Source organism: Triturus cristatus, chromosome 4_1, assembly GCF_964204655.1.
Source record: "Triturus cristatus chromosome 4_1, aTriCri1.1, whole genome shotgun sequence".
Classification (NCBI taxonomy): domain Eukaryota; kingdom Metazoa; phylum Chordata; class Amphibia; order Caudata; family Salamandridae; genus Triturus; species Triturus cristatus.
This window is the reverse complement of record NC_140585.1, coordinates 1,110,223,967-1,110,245,223: the sequence shown is the minus strand read 5'-3', so window position 1 is coordinate 1,110,245,223 and position 21,257 is coordinate 1,110,223,967. Positions and strand designations below refer to the sequence as shown.

Here is a 21,257-nt window from a genome sequence, read left to right as displayed (position 1 = left end):
TTGGAAATCGGTCTGTCTTAGACTCATATAGACATATAGATCTTGTGATTTAATTTTTGTCCATTTTCAAATAATAACTTTTCTATCCATAGACTCTTATGTTAACAGTGACTCCCAAGGAACTGATTTGGAACAGTTAAATTCTTTCACAGTAATTAGCTAATAAATTTTCCTTTTTTCTAAATTTCAACTAGTGTTTACAGTGTATAACATTGTACCAGCATGGAAATCAGAGGTCAAAGTGGGTGTGATCTGTAGCCCATGACACGCCCATCCTTTTTTAGTTTAAGTAAAATAATCCCCCCTGGGATTTTTTTTAATAACAACTGTTCCACACGGATGTATGACGTTACAACGCATGCTGTTACAACGCATGCTGTTACAACGAAAGTTTTACAACGCGAGTGCATTGACAGCGCAGGACATTACAACGCAAGTCTTTACATCGACTTGCACTAGATGGCGTGCTAACATTAAAAAAGTGTAATTTACTATTCCAACTCCAGTCCACGTAACAGTAGGGAAGGTGTTGGGATAGTAAACTACACTATTTTTAATGTTAGCACGCCATCTAGTGCAAGTCGATGTAAAGACTTGCGTTGTAATGTCCTGCGTTGTCAATGCACTAGCGTTGTAACAGTTTCGTTGTAATGGTAGTGCGTTGTAAAAGTTGCGTTGTAAAGGTTGTTCCCCATTCCACACAGTTGGGATGCTCTATCTGAATTTGATGAGAGGGAGCCCCATGGCTGTGAAGCCGAGGGAGCAAGAGACAGACAGCTAAACAAGAAGCCAGCCTCATTGCCAGGGTGCCTGCTGCCTGACAGAAATGTAAATGCGTGCAATTGGGTATTCTACCAATGTAAAGACTCCCTGGCAGACAGATTTGGCTTTAGTTGATGAAGCTCGGCAATGACAAAGATTTATTCTTTTCGAGAGGAAGTGTGAAAGGACGGTTTTAAAAATGTTTGTACTAGATACAGTCTGCAGTTCTAAAATCTACATTTTGGAAGCAAGTTTTTAATCTTAAACCTAAATCCTTATTTGTGCATTTTGTGGCAGCCGATCTTATATTTTGTGGAATAATGCATTCCTCGCTGATTAATTTTCCTTGCATTTATTTTTCATTTAAGATGTGCTTTATTTTGTATGTGGGTGAAAGATCAACATATAATAGCAGAACGTTTTTTTTGTTCATTTGAACCTCGCTTTTAGCGCTCAATGACCCCTTCATTCATCCCCCTCCCCCCGAATTGCACTCAGGATCTTAGTTCCTATACATTTAATACAATTCAACCAGTGATAGAAATTATTTTTTTCACCTCCGATTGGACTCATTTGTAACAAGCCTGCGCAACAAAACGAGGCGGAGGCAGGGATAAAACGGACGAACCGGGAAATCAAAATTCTCAACATCGTTCGGTGCGATATACTGTGATGGGGCGTCCCAAATGCTGTCGCCAAATGGCAATGACGTAATCCCTTTTAAACCAATCAGATTCTAAGAATCGAAACACCGACTGGGCCTTATGGAAATTCTTCTTCAATTCGTGCTTTTCGCTGAACTCATGAAATGTTAAACAACATAACCGTCTATAACTTTTATTTGAATGCCTGCAGTCTGGATGAACTCGTCAAACAACCAATTAAATCTTTATTTCATAGGTTATGGCGTCATAAAATGGAGAATTTAAAAATATGTTTTATTTAATTGTTGCAGCGTTTCAATGCCGCTGATGCGGTGTGTCTGTTGGAAAATAAAAGACAAGAGTGGCTGAGTGAGTGAGATAAAAGAAAGAGAATCCTTTCGAATGTGTAGTTGGGAAAGTATTCTGCTACTATCGCTGATAAGGTAGTAAAGTCGAAAGGTCAAACGGAGGACATGAAAGTAGGAAAGGGGCAGAGTCCTAAATCCCTGAGTAGACGTTGCACAAGCAGCGCGTCCCTGTGTTTCTGAAGGGGGCTTGCCTATCATGTGTTAAATGTTACAGAGCACAGAGTAGCGGGCGCACTTCCAATATAAGATGCAGCACCTGGAACGGAATGTTTTGTGGGTGACTGGAGAGGGTGGGTGGGAACACGTCGCTTTAGCCGGGGTTCAAATGAAATTTGACAGAGACATTGGAAATGCTTGAATTCCTGGCCATAACTGTTGCATGTCCCTCACCCGTGGTCAGCTATCAGAAACGACAGCGACATCAATGCCTCTACTTCCAGCCTCACTACATCCCAAAGGTAAGTTTTAACGGTATTTAACTACTAACGAGCACTCCTCTACGACTGAATCATTAATCCAGACATCTAACATGGATTTATTTATATTTAATCTTTTTGTTTAAACCCATTATAATCATTATTGTCTCCATGGTCTAAATATAATTTAATTAAATGCATTTATTAACCTTAACATACCCTTTCTTTTCAATTTAAAATTAATTTTATTAGGCTGATGGTCCATATAAATATAATACACTAATTGCAAAACATGGCATATAAATACAACACATTACAGAGCCCATTGTATTATAGCATTTATGTAGACCTTACTACTCCTAGGTGGTGCACTGAAGCACTTATCCACACGCTTAGCACACTTCGCCACTTGGATGTGTGTTTGAAATGTGCTATCTTTGCTATGAGGCCCATATGAGAAATCTTTCCATGTCACAGGCGGGAAATGATGATCACCAAGGTGTCGTTATCATACTGTGGACCGCAGCACATGGCACTGTGATGGATGACGAAGTGTGAGAGATAGATGTGCAGTTTTATCATTTGCGGTATACTGGATGTTGTGATTAGCTCACTAGGTTCCGTTATTTTGCTGGTAGGTTTTCTTTTACAGTCTCTATCTGATTTCCTATGCTCGCTGTAGCAGAAGGTTGTCCACTCTGAGATATCACGGATCCAGGAGAGCTAACAGCTGTAGAAAAAGAGTGAGGGTAATTAATGATCCACCCGCATAGAATGTGCTTCAGTTCTCTTTTTATGTGACTGCCATTATTCCACATTATTTACAAAAAGTAACATTATTGTATTCATCCTTTTTCAATGACAATATAAAATGTTGGTGCCCAGACTGTGTACCTAACTGGGTATGCAGGAAAGGCTATGTTAGATGCTTCCAGGTATTTGCAATGTGTGGCATATCTCGCTGCTCTTCGCTGGTCTATCTGGCTAGCTTTGAGTGCTTTGTTGAGCAGGCTGGTATAGCTTCTGTCTGTGATTTCTAGTTGCAAGCAAGGTACTATAGGTAACTTCAAACATTATGTACCTGCCACTCTGATGATGAGGGATCATGTAGCGAACTGGTATAATTTCTTTTGGTGACACAGATTATATCAATTTGGGACTGGTAAGAGAAAACTACTGTCCACCATTTTGTGGTTATAGTTAGGAGGTGGGAAGACATTGTTTATATGTCTGTTGTTAGAGGTTTTGGCCTTAGGGCGGTTTTCCGCCAAACCTTTTACCTTACTCCACCATTTTTTCTTATCTCGTTTATTGGCCTTAGGACTCTGTACGCTTTACAACTGTCGCCCAGTGTTAAAATGTTTGTGCTCTCTCCTTTAAACATCTTGAAATTGGCTTACTCCCAATTGGCACTTTTAATTTATTTGTAAGTGCCTAGTAAACTGGTACTACTTGTACCCAAGGCCTGTAAATTAAATGCTACTAGTAGGCATGCAGCACTCATTGTGCCACCCACTTAAGAAGCCTTTCAAACATGGCTAAGGCCTGCCATTGCCGCCCGGGTGCAGTTTTAAAATGCCATTTTGACCAGGCAAAATAAAGCTTTTGCCAGGTCTCAACCTTCCTTTTTAATAAGTATGTCACCCCTAGGTTAGGCCCTAAACAACCCATAAGCCAGGGTGCAATGCATGCAAAAGTTGGACATGTACTTTCACTGCTACATGTCCTGGTGGAGAAAAACCCTTAAATTCATTGCTCACAGCTATAAGGCCTGCCTCTCCCATAGAATAACATTGAGCTATCTTATTACATTTAATAAGTGATAACTTGCAATTGGGAGCAGGTGTAAATCTCAAGTTTGTTATTTAAAACCCTCTTTAATGATATTGTCGGATTTTAAGTCACAAGGGGTTGGGCCTATTTATAGTTAGTAAGTCTAGGCCACTGTTAGATGCAAAACAAACAAAAAAACAATGCTGACATTAATTAACAATGCAATTACTTTTCATTCATGGTCACGTAAATAAATTAACTTGATCACATTGTATTCTTTTTATTTTTTACTTTTTCATCAAAATGCTGCTGTAAATTTTCAACACAACATGTCATAAACATTGTAATAGAAGATCAGGATATGCAAGGCAATGAACAAAACTATTTGAAAGCCTACATGATTAATTGGGAACTTGTATCACACACAATAAAACCTAAAATAGTGAAGACTAAGAAAGAAATATTTCAGAAATGAAAATTGAACCACAAACAATGATAAATTGATGATAGAAAATTGTGTCCCAGTACCTAATTTTGAAAAAAAGAGAAGCCAACATTTGGATATCACATGAATCCAGACTCCTTCAGTAAACCTTAGCCAGAGTTTGCAACATCACTTCTTACTCAGGCCACGGGGAGGGACGGAGGTTTTGTTTTAAAAAAAATAGGTTCCCTGTGTGGCAGAATTTCTCAACTAAGTTTCTAGGTTATAAATTGCCAACATGTTTTGAACCCCACAATTCAGGGTTCTCCTCAGCACCAAGATCTGGTGGGTACTGTAGAAAACAAATATAAGAAGGGAAGCAATGGGACTTTGTGAGCATTCATATTTTGGTTGGCAAAAAAAATCTTTCTGTAGTGGTCTAATTGTCATTTACCAGTCCACTGTCACTTTTTAGACTTACATTTTTTTATGCTGTACATCTCAATTATTTAAGGTATTATTGCCCATTCTTTTGTCATGGATAAAACCAGAAATAAGCATATAAAACCAGTTAAAATGTCAAATAGTTATTTTCAAATACCTTCTGTAAGAACGCTCATTTATTTTCTTACTAAACAAACTCACTTAGTTTTAAAGAGTACAGAGGGATCCATGTAGAGTCTGTGTTACATAACTTTTGACTGGTTTACAGCATTCACACAGTCAGGATTGGGAGAGGTGAACTATAAATCTGTGTTTTTCCTTCAAACTTTTGGAGCTATCCAATGAAGACAATGTTTAGTGTGAATCAAATTTTTCTGCGAAGGTTGCTATTTTCGTCTGAGTGAGGCTTCATAAACTTGGATACACCAACTACAGAGGATGTGGGGGGGCGTTGACATTATAGGAACTTGAACTGAACTGAGTCTGCCGTGAAGGCATCCAATAAAGATAATGGGATCACCCTATGTCCCTCAGAACCTGGGTCTATGTGATATAAGCTACAATGTGTTCTGCTGGGTAAGACAATTGCTTAGTCCAAAAAAGAATTGATCTAATGAAACCACAACAAAATCCATTGGTTAGAGTAATTAATACTCAACACGTAATCCAACATCAAAAGTAAGTCACCACACCACACAAGAATATTATTCAATATTATGTATTCAATTTCAGTTTTATTGATTACCCTTTTAATCTCATGGCTCCTGGTATTAAATGTGGTGACACAAACTAGCTTATTCTTGGTAATTTCATCCTTTTGTTTTACCTCTACCAATGTATTGTGAGGACAATACCAAGACCTCTTCCTGGACCTATTAAGGCTCTTGGGATAATCTCGCTCTTTTAGTGTGGTGATCAATATGTCTGTTTCTTTGAAAAAGTCAGTTATCCTCGTGCAGTTCCATCCTAACCTCAAGAACTGACCATAGGGCAAGATTTCTGGAATGATTAGAGTTATATATTAGAAATGTGTTACATTCAGTAGGTTTCCTAAAGAGTGTTGTGCATACCTTGTCATCTTCTATTTTCAGTGTAAATAAAGGAAGCTGATGGTCTCCCTTTTATATGTCATTGTGAATTTTATGTCTGGGGACCTGCCATTTAACAAAGAGGTGAACTCAATCAGATTCAGTTCACTGCCTGTCCATATCATTAAAAAATCATCAAAGTACCTTTTCCACATCGTGATAATATATAGAAAGGTATTTTTTAGGTTATATATATGTATGTCCTCATATTTGTCCATGAACAAATTCATAATTAGGAGCAAATCTGGCTCCCATGGCTACTCCTTTGCGTTGAAGAAATAACTCATTTTGAAAGACACAAAGGTTCTCTCATGGAAATATCCAGTAGTCCCACTATAAAGTCTGTCGGGACCCAAACTGGGCCTAGTCTTCTGTCAAGAACCTCTGGTACTACTTCAAGAGCTTGATCTTGCAGTATACTGGTGTAAAGTGAAGCAACATCAAGTGTGACATGAAACTGAGTAGAGGAATCAAACGGTTTATTCTCCACCATTTGTATGACATCCATAGTATCTCTCTCATTTGACCTTGTCTCACCTACCCACGGTCTCAGGAAGATGTCAATATATTTACTCAGAGGTTCGAAAATGGAATCCCGCCCAGACACAATAGGTCTGCCCGGAGGTTGTTCAAGATTCTTATGGACCTTCGGGAGGGTGTATCTGGTGGGAGTCCGAGGATGTTTCTTGTTCAGGTAGTAATATTCAGGTTCACTAAGATATCCATCTTCCAATCCTTTGCGAGTTAGTCTGTGAATAAGTTTGACAATGTCTTAGGTGGGGTCTTTATTAATCCTGAGATAGCTTTCTTGTACAGAGTGTTGTTTCCTTATCTCCATTCTGTACTAATCAGTATCCTGTATGACCACGGCTGCACCCTTATCAACCGCTTTTATTACAATCTCAGGATTGTTTCTCAATGCTTCCAAACATTCTCTTTCCATTTTAGTAATGAACTTCATATCTTTAAGTAGGTCCATAATCTCCTTAACAACTTTTTGTTCATAAGCCTGAATTTTATGTATAACTAAATGTGCCGCTGGAGTGACGGTGGATGGGGGTCTAAAAATAGTGGCTACACTCTGTAAAGTTTGTGTGGGATTATTTGAAAAAAGTATCGAAGCCATATTTTCCTAAAGAAATGTTGTAGTTCAGTTCTAACATTAAATGTGTTTGGAGATGCAGTAGAAATGAATGAGAGTCCTTTAGATAGAATATTTGTCTCCAATTCAGTAAGGGTTTAATTAGAAAGGTTTATGATTGGATCATGAAGACCCTAAAGAACCTCTAGTGTGGGTGTTTCACCAGCTTGTTGTTCCTGTACTAAGCCTTCATCTGGGGTACGTGTAAACCTTTCTTTCACCATCTGTAAGTCTGTCTCCAGGTATGAACTTCCCCATGATTCTCTTTTGGGTAAAATCTGCCCCTTGAGCTGTGTGTTCCTCCATTTGTTCCAGACTCTGTGTCTGCCTCAGTTCTGGTTTTGCCCTCTCCCTCTGTTGGTCATCCATGAGCCATCTCCTATAAAAGGAGATCCACTGTTAGGATTCTGATAGTTGGGAAGCTCGTTGTAGGGACAGCTACTTAAACTAGTGATGGGTATTTCTGTATCACTTCCCAAGGAAGAATCAGAGAAACTTGTAAACCTTCTAGCTCCTTGCCTCCCTATGTTAGTATAGTAATTTTGACTATCTTGTTGATAATGATACTCTAATAGACAGGAATGGGTCGCCTTTTTATCGTAGTCTTTAATATCTTAGACAATTTGTCCAATTTTTTATTCTGTGTAATGGTGTTAAATTCTAAGAGCCTGATTCACAAAGGTAATCTGAGACAAAATCCTAACTTTTCGCCTTTTGGTATTCACAAAAGGCATTTAGGAGTAGTAAAGTTATAATTTTGTCTTACGTTTTGGTCTCAAGACAAAATCTGAAGTTAAGTTTAAACTTAAGTTAGGATTTTGTCTTAAGACGAAAACTTAAGACAAACGTAAGACAAAATCCTAACTTTACTACTTCTAAATGCCTTTTGTGAATACCGAAAGTCATAAAGTTAGGATTTTTTCTCAGAATACTTTTGTGAATTGGGCCCTAAAACTGTTTGCCTGCTCTAAGGCTTCTTTGGCATTGTTTAATGTTCTATCCTCTAGGATTTCTTTAGTCAAATCCACTGTTGCCTATATATGTTTTCTAACATATTCAAGGGCAGTTTCCACCCCTAACACCATCCACTGCCTTGAGCAATTGTTGGACACAAAGCTAAATCCCTCACAAATCTTTGGAATATGCACAAAAATTGCTAGTTTGTTTTTTACTTGGAGACCTTTGGGGATGATATTAGACTCTAAGGGCCATATGTAGATAGCCTAATACCGGTCGGTAACGGCCGATTTTCGGTAAATATACCGTTACCGACCGATATTTAGGCTTTTGCTATGTAGGGGGAACATTTCAGGATTCGGTCATTTACCGAATCGGTAAAATTACCGAATCGGTAATTTTACCGATTCGGTAAATACCGAATCCTGAAATGAGATGTAGGGGAGTGTGTGGGTGTTGTGTGGATTCGTTATTTACCAACAACTAAAAGTTGGTGGTAAATGACGAATGGCTTTGAAAATGCATTTTTTTGCACTTAGAAGTGTGCAATGTGGCAGACATACATGCCCTTAGGGCATGTATGTGTGCCACATGTGCACACATGCAGGAATCAGGGGTGCAACAGGGTGTCACTGTGACACCCTGCCACCCTTGATTGTCCTCCCCCCATTACCGAATCGGTATTTACCGATTCGGTAATGGTAACTGGCTTCCCATTGATTCCTATGGGCCTCCTGGCCCATAGGAATCAATGGGAAGCCAGTTACCATTACCGAATCGGTAAATACCGATTCTAAAATACCGACCCATTCCGAATCGGTAAATATTACCGATGGATTACCTACATAGCATTTACCACTTCATAAATACCGAATCGGTAAAATTCGGTATTTATGAAGTGGTAAATGTTAGGCCACCTACATATGGCTCTAAATCTCTATTTAAGAGGTGACCATGTAGCCCAGAACGCATTTGTTTTTTCTCAAGTCTTTCTAGTTTAGATAATTCCTCATTAAAATTGATATATAATGGTGATGCCCCCACTCCTAGGAAGCAATATTCGCCTTGATCTTATATGAGTTTATAGATTTATTCCACACTACAAGATAGTGGCTCTCTTTCTGACAGAGTTAAAAAAAAGTGAGGGTGAATGATCAATGAATAGAGATCCAAAACCCTTGCAGGTATACACCTGCACTAATAAATGATTAAAGATAATGGGGTTACCCTGTGTCCCTCATAACCTAGGTCTATGTGATATAAGCTACAATGTGTTCTGATGGGTAAGAAAATGCTTAGTCCAAAAAAGAATTGATCTAATAAAACCACAGCAAAATCCATTGGTTAGAGTAATCAAAACTCAACACTTAATCCAACATTAAATGTAAGTCAACACCCACGCAAGAATAATATTAAATATTATGCATTCAATTCAATATTTCTAAGTAGTCATTTCTTTATATATGGCTGTGATATATACAAAAAAAAAAAAAAAAAAATTAAATATGTGACTTGGGGAACCACGTGACAAACAGTGCAAATGTGTTTTATACAAAAATAATAAGGCAGTTCATCAATACATAAAAATATATACGATTGTCCGTCCATTTTATATACAATAAGTTCAACTGACACCCTCTCTATACAATGGTTTGGAATGTTTTACGGTGATGTGACTAAGGACGTGGACTGAGCAGAATAGTATCGAAGTTTCGACCCCAGGTGTATACTATAAATATACATGACGGCATGCCTACTTCAGGACTGGTCTAGAAATTGTAGACGGCCTATATGGAAAAATATAGTCTTACATGAGTATGGTGTGAAAGAAAATTCTTTTTTAGAAATAACATCTTAGAAGAGGCGGCATGGTAGCTCACCAGAAAGCGTTAAATAATTTCAAAGGGACATCCTCCAACTGTATGGACTCAAAAACATAAGACCCAAACAACGTTCAAATAGTGGGGTTCATCTTAATTGGTGATCTCATGGCAGCAAAACCGCCAATGTGTGGATTAATTAAGTAATGAATCATTAGTCCTCACACATTTTATTCCAAAAGTCGGTAGCTGTACGAAATCCTAGCAAGCCCGTTGTAGGAAGGTAGGATCCTTCTACATGGTAACGCCCACTTTTTGCCTGGTGCTAAGCTATAATTGAGTCTGACTGGGATCCTGCTAATCAGGACCCCAGTCTATCTGCTTTTTCCCTAAATTGTTGTGTTGAGTACTTAGGTGCAATCCCAGATTGGATACTGGGGTATCCTTAAGTTGTCAGTCCCTAGTGTATGGTACCCATGTAGCCAGGGCATAGGTACCCCAGAGGCCTCCCATGGGCTGAAGCATGCATTATGCCACCCATGGAAGACCATTCAAAATGGAACTATGGGCCTGCCATTGCAGCCTGTGTAAGTTGGTGCATGCACCACTTACTAGAGATATAGGTTTACTATATCTAAGGGCCATTGCACTTAAAACCTATAAGTCACCCCTATAGCAGGCCTTTACAATCCTGAAGGCAGGGTGCTTGGTTCTAAGTGAGAGAGTGCCCCTGCATGAGCAGGACACCCCTGCAGTCTACGGAGTCCATTCTCCTGGGTTGTCAGTGAAGCAGCTATATACTATATAGAGGGGCACCACTTAATCGTGCGGTGACCATCTCGAAAACGGCTGCAACTAATCCTGTCATGTTTGGTATAAAACACGTTGGAATCATACCCCCACACCGTAACTGGTGTGAGATGTATGATTCAAATCACTGGAAGAGCCCTCTGTTAGGCTTTCAGTGTTCCCGGTACCAGCCTCCTTCACCCAGACAGCACAAAATGATTGGTGCCGACCAGAGACACATTAATCTGCCCACCTGCTGCTGGTCCAAGCTCGAGCAGGAGAAGGTAGAACAATAGGCATCCTGTCACAGGGAGGTGTGAACACCCCCAAAACAGGATTTAGTATATTAGGGCTGGGTTGGTGTGCTTGCCAGCGCCAGAAAGTCTGCATGAGGGGCACATTTGGTGTCCCTGTGCATAGTCCAGTTCAAACCAGTCCTGGAAGGTGTTGGCTCCCGCTCTGGCACAAAACTGGACAAAGGACATGGGAATAAACTCCCCTCTGTCCAGACCCTCCCCATGGATGGTCCCAACCCTTTCCTTAGGGTACCTAAAGGCTTACCTGTGTGTAGGTCCCTAGATTTGTTTGTGGGATAAGATGCAGAACTGAAACCACTGCACTTCTACCGTCTGGGGACTTTGGACTTCACTGGAATTTGTTTGGGCCTGACCTCGTCTCCCTTTCAGTCTGCTGCATCGTCTGTGCCTGTGCACCATACAGGATCCGTTCAGGACCTGTGGAGCATCCAAGACGCTTGAAGGAATCTCCCTTGGAGTGAAGGAGTCACTCCCCTGCATTCGCAGGCACCGCAACTAAGTCAACCGATCTGCAGATCCTGAGCTCCTCCAGACTCCATGGGCTCTGTGATCCAGTTGGTGGTTTTCCCCAGCTCCCAAGGTTTTCTCTACCCTCTCACCAAGTTTGAGGCCAGTAGTCCTCGTGGGAGTTTGCAATAACCGAACCCCTGGGCACCACATCCCCTTTGAATTTGCAAAGGATTGTTTTCATATTTGCAAGAAGATCTTCGGGCCCCAAGTAGCCCCAACCTCGAGCACCACCAGTGACCAGAATCTTTGGCTACACTGCATCGTGTGCATCATGGCCTGCATCTTTTGGTGAGCTGCTTGAGGTCCTCTTGCGACTCCTGTGCCTCCGTCCTGTGTGTTCATTTGAGGGTCACTTTTGTTTTCCTTGGTCTCCCCTGATTGCTTGGGGCCTGCCCTGACTCCCCTGCTTGTGCTGTGTCTCCTGGACCTTGCTGGTCCCAACCGCGCTCCTTCTTGACTTCCTGCGTGGTTTGCATTTGCTAAGGCTGGTTGGTGCTCCCGTCAGACACCGACCCCTCAGCACTCTACATTCTTCATGGGATAGCTCGGATCTGGGTCCTGGTTGTCCTCGTCGTTGCCTGGTTCTTGCAGCTGCAGAGTCAAAGTCATCTTTATCTTTCCTGAAGCATCCGACATCGGAGGACATTCGTCTTCCAGGGCTCCTGGTCACTTTCGAGTGACATACTCTATCCCCTCTGCTTTCAGGTAATACTTTTCAAGAATCAATGTTTGAATTCTTCAGACACTTTCTCCTCATCCTGAAGCAGCACTTTTCTAAAGTGCTCCATAGGGTTCAATGGTGGTTTCAGATGCCACTTCACACCTATGCACCCGGCTTCCCAGAGATAGGTAACTTGAGTACCATAGTATACACGGGTGGGGTGGTTCTCCAACCTTCTTTCCTTCATGGGGTTTCTTCAGGGTCCACTAGGAAGGGACCCTATTCTTTAAAAATCCAACCGCGACTTGCAAATAGACTTGTACTGAGCTCGCGGTCCTGTTCTCACACTGCACACACTCTCCATGGGGTCCTTATCTACTTACCTTGGGTGGTTCTGTGGGTCCCTAGCAATTCTACGTCCTCTTGACATCATCCTGACTCGAGTTGTGGTTCGTATACCACTTTCTTAGTATATGGTTTTGTTCCCCCCGAGGCCCACTGTGTATTAGTGGCATTTACTGTGATTTCTGTGCTAAAGTATTGTGTGCTTTGGTATATGTTTTTTCCTTGTTTCATATAGTTTGAATTCACAAGGCATCTTAATTATCATACATTCTCACCACATTAACAATGGAGGATCGTTTTTTCCTATCTGGATAGATAAATATATCTGCATTAGTACAGGCAAATGGATTTATATGATCGTCCACCCCAAAGTAAGTGGTTCGCTCTGCCTTCATTGCATCCAATATGATTTATTACGTTCTGTCTTCGGGATAGACGTTCTATGGGGGCAAATTACAATTGATCGCTTCCCATACAATTTGTGGTCTAATTTCATGCCACTACTCTTCGGTTTTAACCATTGATTCGTAGCTCAGTGTCAGGCTCAGTTCCAGATTGTTTTCAACAGGTTACCAAGTTGTGCAACAGCTGTCGACTGAACGTGCATGCCCACGTAGCAGCGTCGTCTGAACATCTGGTTGTAATTGACAAGCATTCCTTTGATTCTTTCTTGACACTGACATGCACGCTTATCCAGTGGCCAATGCCCTATGTAATGTGTAGCTTTCCCAGCAGCAACTGTCTCTTTTGTGCCGTGGAATTTGGCATTCATTGCGTGAAGCGCCTTTGGGTAAGTAACCACCTGTTTCGTTCCACAATTTGTTCTGCTACACCTGGGAGGTTCGATCTCTCACCCCTTGGTCTCTCTGCTTGATTTGAGATTTTCTCAGAAAATAGCCATTGGCTTGCTAGGATTTTAAATAAAATGTATGAGGACTAATGAAAGTTGTCCTTTGACACCAAGGGTGAGCTCCCATATCCACTTGGGCTTTTATTAATACAAAGTTTTACACATAAGGAATAATCTGTTCTTAAGATTTATGATTCTTTACTTACCTAACCCGCAAATTGGTGCTTTTGCTGCCATGAGATGACCAATTAAGATGAACCCCACTGATTGAACGTTGTTTGTGTCTTATTTATTTTACTCCACCCTGTTGGAGGATGTACTTTTGAAATTATTTAACGCTTTCTGGTGAGCTGCCTTGCCGCCCCTTCTAAGATATTATTTAAAAAAAAAAAATTCTTTCACAGCATACTCATGTAAGACTATATTTTTCCGTATAGGTCGTCCACAATTTCTAGACCAGTCCTGAAGTAGGCCCGCCGTCATGTATATATATAGTATACACTTGGGGTCGAAACTTCGATACTATTCTGCTCAGTCCACGTCCTTAGTCACATCACCCTAAAACATTCCAAACCATTGTATATAGAGGGTGTCTGTTGAACTTATTGTATATAAAATGGACGGACAATTTTATATATTTTTATGTATTGATGAATTGCCTTATTATTTTTGTATAAAACACATTTGCACTGTTTGTCACGTGGTTCACCAAGTCACATATATTTTTTTTTTTTGTATATATCACAGCCATATATAAAGAAATGACTACGTAAAAATATGACATGGAATACATAATATTGAATATTACTCTTGTGTGATGCGTTGACTTACATTTAATGTTGGATTAAGTGTTCAGTATTGATTACAATGGATTTTGTTGTGGTTTCATTAGATCAATTCTTTTTTGGACTAAGGAATTGTCTTACCCAACAGAACACAGTGAAGGCCTCCAAGGTCTCAAGAGGCTCGTGATTGAAAGGAGTTTACAAAGCTTTTAAATAAAGTCCTACTCAACGTTGAATAGCAAATACTGGAGACATTGAAAGGGACATATGTGTTCTAGGGAGCATGGGTATTGAACCTCTTTTTTACGCTCCCGGTCTCTACTTCTGTGGTTTATGTTATTAGTATGGCGGTTAACCGTGGGATTTTGTATCTCTATTTCTCTATCTATTTCTTTTTCTTGCTGACTCCATTTCCCATTGAAAACCCAGTTCCACTCCATCCTCCAAACCCCATCCCCGTATGACTACCCATTGGCAACCTCACAGATAGATCTTCTCACTACACTCATAACCTCCCTGGACCTCATCATGATGGACAATCTCGGTCTCAGTTTCGATGATGACACTGTAGCCGAGATACTGAGGGCCCCATCACTACTGACTGTAGAGGGTAATTTTGCTTCTGGGAGCAAGATTGAGGATTGGAAGTCCCTGGCAGCCCTGAGGAAGCAGCATGTTAAAACTGCCCTTCATGGATCCATCATGACAGAGTACTTGAGAGCGAACATCGCCCCTAACTGTCTTTTAGTGACTCTCACACCTAGGAACTTCATTAATGACATCACATTCCAGCAGGAATGATCCAAAATTGCCTGGAAATGTACATGGGACTGGCTAGTCCTAATTATTAACACAGCAAAGCACCTTTCAGAAGCCCTTTTAATTCAGATAACTGTTGCTGAGAATACTCTAAAAGCTGGCATTAGCATCTCAGCTTTCAAGACATGTCTAGCTGAAATTAATGAAGACATTAATGTGCATAAAGAATATCTCACACAACAAAAGATTAGTAAACTTAAAAAAATGTGAAACGGTTTGACAGGGAGAAGGTGTACCCATACATTAAGGAAGACTTCTAGGCCCCTGTAGGCGATACCTCCTCTGATGAAAGATCGATTACCTCTTTAAGAAAATCAGTCTTATTGAGCAGTACTTCAAGCAATGACAACAGGAGCAGTTATAATAGGCAAAAGGGGAATTAACAACCACCTCCCCTTTTCCCAAGCTTCCCGATCCAGCCATATCCGCACAATCCATACGGATGCCCATGGGTGGGACAACCACCAATGTGGTACCCAATGCAACAGCTTCAACAACAACAGTTCCCAATGTATCAACAGTTTCCGAACCCCCCTTCTTTCAACAGAGAGAGGGGCAGAGGAAGAGGAAAAAGAAGAGGACAGAACAAGAGTGTACACTGGCAGGAACCGGAAGGACAGATGTTGCTGAGGAGTCATACGAATGTGACAAAACACTAGTCGTTAGCCTATCTTCATGCAAACTAAGTAATGACGAGACTAAGTTACTGGAAAAAGGACTTGGTTTTGTCCCTACACCTCAGGAAGTCCCCTTTCGCCTCAACTGCAAATTACAACAGTTTTTTTGCAAAATCAGACCATGTGCCTTCTTTCAGGGCAAACCCCCTCCTTTAACGGAAGACACTGGATTACGCAAGCGGTCAAGATTTACTCCACCATCATCTACTATGCTTAGCAAAATACTTACCTTCAAAGAAGCGGTTCTGAAAGAAGTGGAGAGCACTAGTATACGCCCTCCTTTTAACAACCTATCCAATCAAGAAAAAGGAACTTATAAGAGGAATAACCAAGGACCAGACAATTGTCATAAAACCAACAGATAAAGGCAGGGCCATTGTCCTTCAGGACCTCTCTACCCACAATGATAAATGCCTACGTCAACCTCTGAACACCCGGTATTACTGCCCAATTGACATTGATCCTATGGAGACATTGTCCACCAGAATCCAAGTACTCATTTCCGAAGCAGGAAAGGAAGGTTGGATCACGAAAAACTAGGCAATTTTACTGCTCAACAACCACCCCAGAATATCCTATTTTTACACCCTCCCCAAGATCTATAAGGATGTCAGCCCAACACCAGGTCGATCCATTGTCACAGGCATTGCCTCTCTCCTTGAACCACTGAGCAACTTTTGTGATAATTTTCTCAGACCCATTGTGATGTAGACCCTCACCTACCTGAAGGACACTACAGAAGTATTGAACCTCATACAGAACTTCACGGTGCCAGAAACTAATGGCTTCTTGGTCACTTTAGACACCAAAGCCTTGTATACCAACATCCCCCAGGATGCCACCCAAGAAGTCCTTGAGACCATCCTTACGATAGAGATCCCATGAACGTCAAAGACACCACACAGCTTCATTTTGGAATGCTCTGTCCTAGCTTTCAAGGAGAATTTCTTCAAATTCAAGGGACAACTTTACCACCAGATGCAGGGCACTTCAATAGGAGCACCTTCGCTCCTAGTCAGGTTTGTCTTTATATGTCTGCTTTTGAAAGCAACCACATCCTCGGTGGAGAGAACCCCTATCTAGGGAATATACTTGCCTGGCATAGATACATAGATGATATTCTAGTCTTCGGGCGAGGTTATGCACAGAATTCTGCGGCAGGATTAACACACTTAACCCGTTTCTGAAGTTTATCAGAACTATCTCAGACCAATCCATACCCTTTCTGGACCTATTCGTTTCCATAGGAGGAGGCAGATTATTTACCACCAACTACACACAAAAAAACACTGATAGGAACAGCTTGTTACTTTATGAGAACCATCATCCTAAGACTCTACATGACAAACTCCCGGTGGGCCAATTCCTTCGCCTCCGTAGGAAATGCAACATCATGAAAGAATATGAACTGCAAGCTTCTACCTTAAGATCCAATTTGATGGACCGCCACTATCCCCATAAGATTGTACAGCAGGCATACAAAAGAGCGAAGTATAATAATTTCTTGGAGAATAGAGAAAGATCATCTATAGAAAAGCTCACATGTGTCACGACCTTTACCCCCTCTTAAAATACAAAAAAATCATTAAAAAACACTAGGCCATTTTGAACACTGGGACTTTTGAGGCGGGCTCCCCCCCCTGCCTTTTGCATACAAACGTACAATTTGCAAGACCTGCTCATCCATACTTGCCTGAGTTCACCCTGGGAGCCCAAACCACACTTTGGGGTCTCCCTCGTGTAAAGGGTTACTATCCATATGGGTCGTGCACAGTATGTCCCTTCACACAAACCACAAAGACAATTGACATTGGCATGCGACATCCATCGAAGCAGAGACACCATACCAATTGCAACACGAAAAATTATATATACATCATTACCTGCCCCTGTACCCTGAAATATGTAGACATGACAACCAGAATGGTAAAAACATGCATTAGTGAACACCACAGTACAATACGCTTTAAGAAAACCAGCACCAAGATGTCCTCTCACTTTCTTGAATCGAACCAAACTGTGGACAATCTGAAGTGGACTAGTATTGAGGCAAATAATAAATGGAAAACAAAGCCCCTTTTGAACAGCGGAGGATGTTTCAACTCAAAAAGCATATCTATGGACTGAACAATGGCATTCCTTGGTCTGAATGCACAAGTTTATGTACTTCTGCCTTAATATACCTTTTCATGATGCCTCCCCATTTCTTTACAAGGTATCATACTATTGACTGAGTCCCTCTAACAGTGACACAATATTTTGATCACTCAGATATTACCCTATCATCCATGATGCCGCCCGCCCATCTACCCTTTTCACAACAAGACACCCCTCCAGTGATTGAGCCCCTCCAGTATAGACATTCAATGTTACTCATCAAAGGTTTTCTATTGGTTCTCCACAATGGGGTTATAGGGTTATACAACTTACAACGCTTCAAGGACTTGTATAAATGATAACTGTACTTCTTTCTCCTACCCTTCCCCCCTTCCTGAACTGGAGGTAGAAGGTGAGGTTATCATAACAAGGCTGTTTACTTTCTTGGGCGTATGTAAAGAGATAAGTTGAGTTAGAGCCAATCTCTCTTAGTGTCACTGTAAAATAGTTTTTGATGATGCTCTATGTATTGCTAAAGTCTTCTAAGTAGGAGTTCAGTAGAGTAGTTATCTCTTCAGGTGTTCAAGGAATCGGTTGTTGTGTCCAGGAGGATGATATATATGATGTGGGAAGGGTGTTGCTTATTGTGCTTCAACCTGTAATGCGATTGAGAGAAGTTTAAAAGAAGCAAAAGTAGGAGAGGCAATTGGAGGCCGCTCCAAAAATTAACCCTGAGTTTAGACTCTGCAAGTAATGTAGAATTTGCACACAGAATAGCTAATGAATATGTCTCTGTAACAGGCATCACTAAAAATTATTACATGCTTATTAAATAGCACTATTCCTAAAATCATGCCACAAAACTAGTCAAACGAATGGAAAATGTTGAACATACTTAGTTTTGTCACCTGCACTGATCAGGCACCAGACATCAAACAAACTGTCACAATCCAAGGTGGACAGTCCACAACAGTACCATGACCCGAGAAGCAAAGACAAGCAACACAGTGGATGGGTAACACAATTCCTTCCAAGGAACACTTGGAAGAACCATCCTATACTCCACTAATTTCTAAAAATACTGCATGAACTCCTAGCTTGCAAAGTAACTAGCTTTGCCAATAATCAGGGCTATATCTACGCTCAGCAACAATAACCTTACTTTAGAAGTGCCACATTAAACAGCAACATGTTTTAAACCGCCTAAAAACAGAACACTCACACTTTAATGATATTTATTTTTAAATAATGTTAAAACACCTTAAAATACCAGTTCGAACAAACAATGAAAAAGAAACATATTCAGACTGCTACTTAAACATTGCTATAATAAATATTTAAAAATAAATAAATATACACACCAAAATGCCTTACATTATTTTAGAACAGGTACAAAGAAAAGACAGAGCCATTTAGAATTAGGTCGATCTATGGCATACATCAGAAAATGGAGGATGTCCCTCCCATCTAACTTGTGCTTAGCCCACCTCATTTACAGTCTGGGGAACTGGAGTGTTTCTAACAGCAGAGCTGGAAATCCTTTCCTTGGATTCCTATCCACCATTCGGACTATCTCCTGACTGTATTTTGGTGGGGCAGTCATCATTGGTTTTCCTTACGGTGGTTTTCCAAGGAAGTGGTCTAGTGTCCAATTGAGAGATTGGACCTTAATTAACCTTAATGGGGTTGTCAGCTGTTGATGTTTTTAAACCATGTAGTACATGCATTTTTAGGGTACATGGGTCTAATTACTAAAAAAGAAAAGTTCTGGCAGCATCAGCTGAAACAATATGAGTCTGATACCATGGCCAATCAAGTGCTTGCTAACTGGTTCAAGTAGGTAAGTGTCTTTTAACGAAAAGATAACCATGTCTCATGGTAAAACCATTACAATTGAAACATGTCATATATAACCATGTATATATAATTTGGATCTTTAAAGAGTCTGAAGACTTACTGCTGGAAGCAATTGACCCACAAATCCATTACATTTTCTGGCAACAGTAATACATGCTCCATCATTTTACCTCCTGTATCACTACTACATTCAGCACATTTACTGGAAAGCAAGTATGTTAATCATCTTAAAACAGATAATTGAATCCATCTAAAACTCCACAAAAAGTTTCTCAGGTAATTGACTGAACTATTGTGGAGATTGTATAATTTCTGAATCACATGACCACCCCTACATATTTTACTCACTGTAGACCTACCCCTTATACTTACAGCATACTTACTCTTCACACAATTGGCTTCTATACTTTTGTCTAATTGGGCATTATACTGATCCTGAAAAAATACCTTGTTTCTGATCATAAGGTCTGGTGCTGTCAATTCATTTGTATTCAAATTATTCAAACAAAACAAGAACAGTGCAGTCTTATTCTACATAGAACAAAAAAAAAAGCTCTCTCTCCACCCAGAGGTGGACTCACCAAAAATTCTGGATACAAGCGTTTAATAATTGATCCTTGGGGCGTCGTGAACCCCCCGCTTTAGCAGCTACAGCGGTGGTGGAGTTCTTGATGGGCCTCTTCTGTCTGCAGCTCTGCAGACAAAGGCTCATAATGTAAAAGGGCGTGGGGGTAAGTGATTAAAAGGAAGGATGGATGGATGAATGTGTGAGTGAAAGGATGGATGGGTGAGCCGAAGGGTGGATGGAGTAATGGCTGGATGAATGAGGGAAAGGATGGATGTAAGAATGAATGGGTGAAAGAATGGCTGGATGATGGGTGAATGAAAGGATAGATAGAGAGATAGATAGATAGATAGATAGATAGATAGATAGATAGATAGATAGATAGATGACTGAGTGAAGGATTGATGAATGGATGGATAGTTGAGTGAACAGGTGGATTGTTGAGTGAACGGGTGGATGGTTGAGTGAACAGGTGGATGGTTGAGTGAACGGGTAGATGGTTGAGTGAATGGATGGATGGTTGAGTGAATAGGTGGATGGTTGAGTGAATAGGCGGATGGTTGAGTGAATAGGTGGATGGATTAGTGAACGGGTGGATGGGTGAAAGGTTAGCTGGGTGGCTGAGTGAAAGGGTAGATAGACGGTTGAGCCAAAGGGTGGATGGATGGATGAGTGAAGGGGAGGATGGATGGATGAGTGAAGGGGAGGATGGATGAGTGAAAGGGTGGATGGATGAGTGAAAGGGTGGATGGATGGATGAGTGAAGGGGAGGGTGTGGATGAGTGAAAGGGTGGATGGATGATTGAAAGGGTGGATGGATGGTTGAAAGGGTGGATGGATGGTTGAATGGATAGATAGAGGGATGGATGAGTGAAAGGATGGATGGCTAGATTGATGAGTGAAAGGATGGATGGATAGATTGATGAGTGAAAGGGTGGCTTTACAACCCTATCAGTCTGAGCAGAAGCGTTTGTGGTGTGGGGTGCCCCAAGGATCTGCTCTAAGCCCACTGCTACTTGGCCCCCCTGTTTTCACTCATTGCCAACTGGGGGGTCAAGGCAATATCTTTTGCCGATGTCACCCAGTTGGTGTTCCCTTTTAAAGACCAGTCGACTGACTCCTTTGAAAGTTTCAAGAGCTGTCTCACT

The 21,257-nt window shown here is 40.9% G+C and overlaps 1 long non-coding RNA gene across 1 annotated transcript in view; it reads left to right on the top strand.

The window, feature by feature from the left end:
- The first annotated feature begins 2,099 nt into the window (after positions 1-2,099).
- The window catches only part of LOC146856093 (uncharacterized), a 163,741-nt gene continuing 144,583 nt past the window's right edge, over positions 2,100-21,257 (top strand). Inside the window, exon 1 of the long non-coding RNA XR_014980902.1 lies at positions 2,100-2,232. This is a non-coding gene — a long non-coding RNA (uncharacterized LOC146856093). The remainder of the gene's footprint in view (positions 2,233-21,257) is intronic.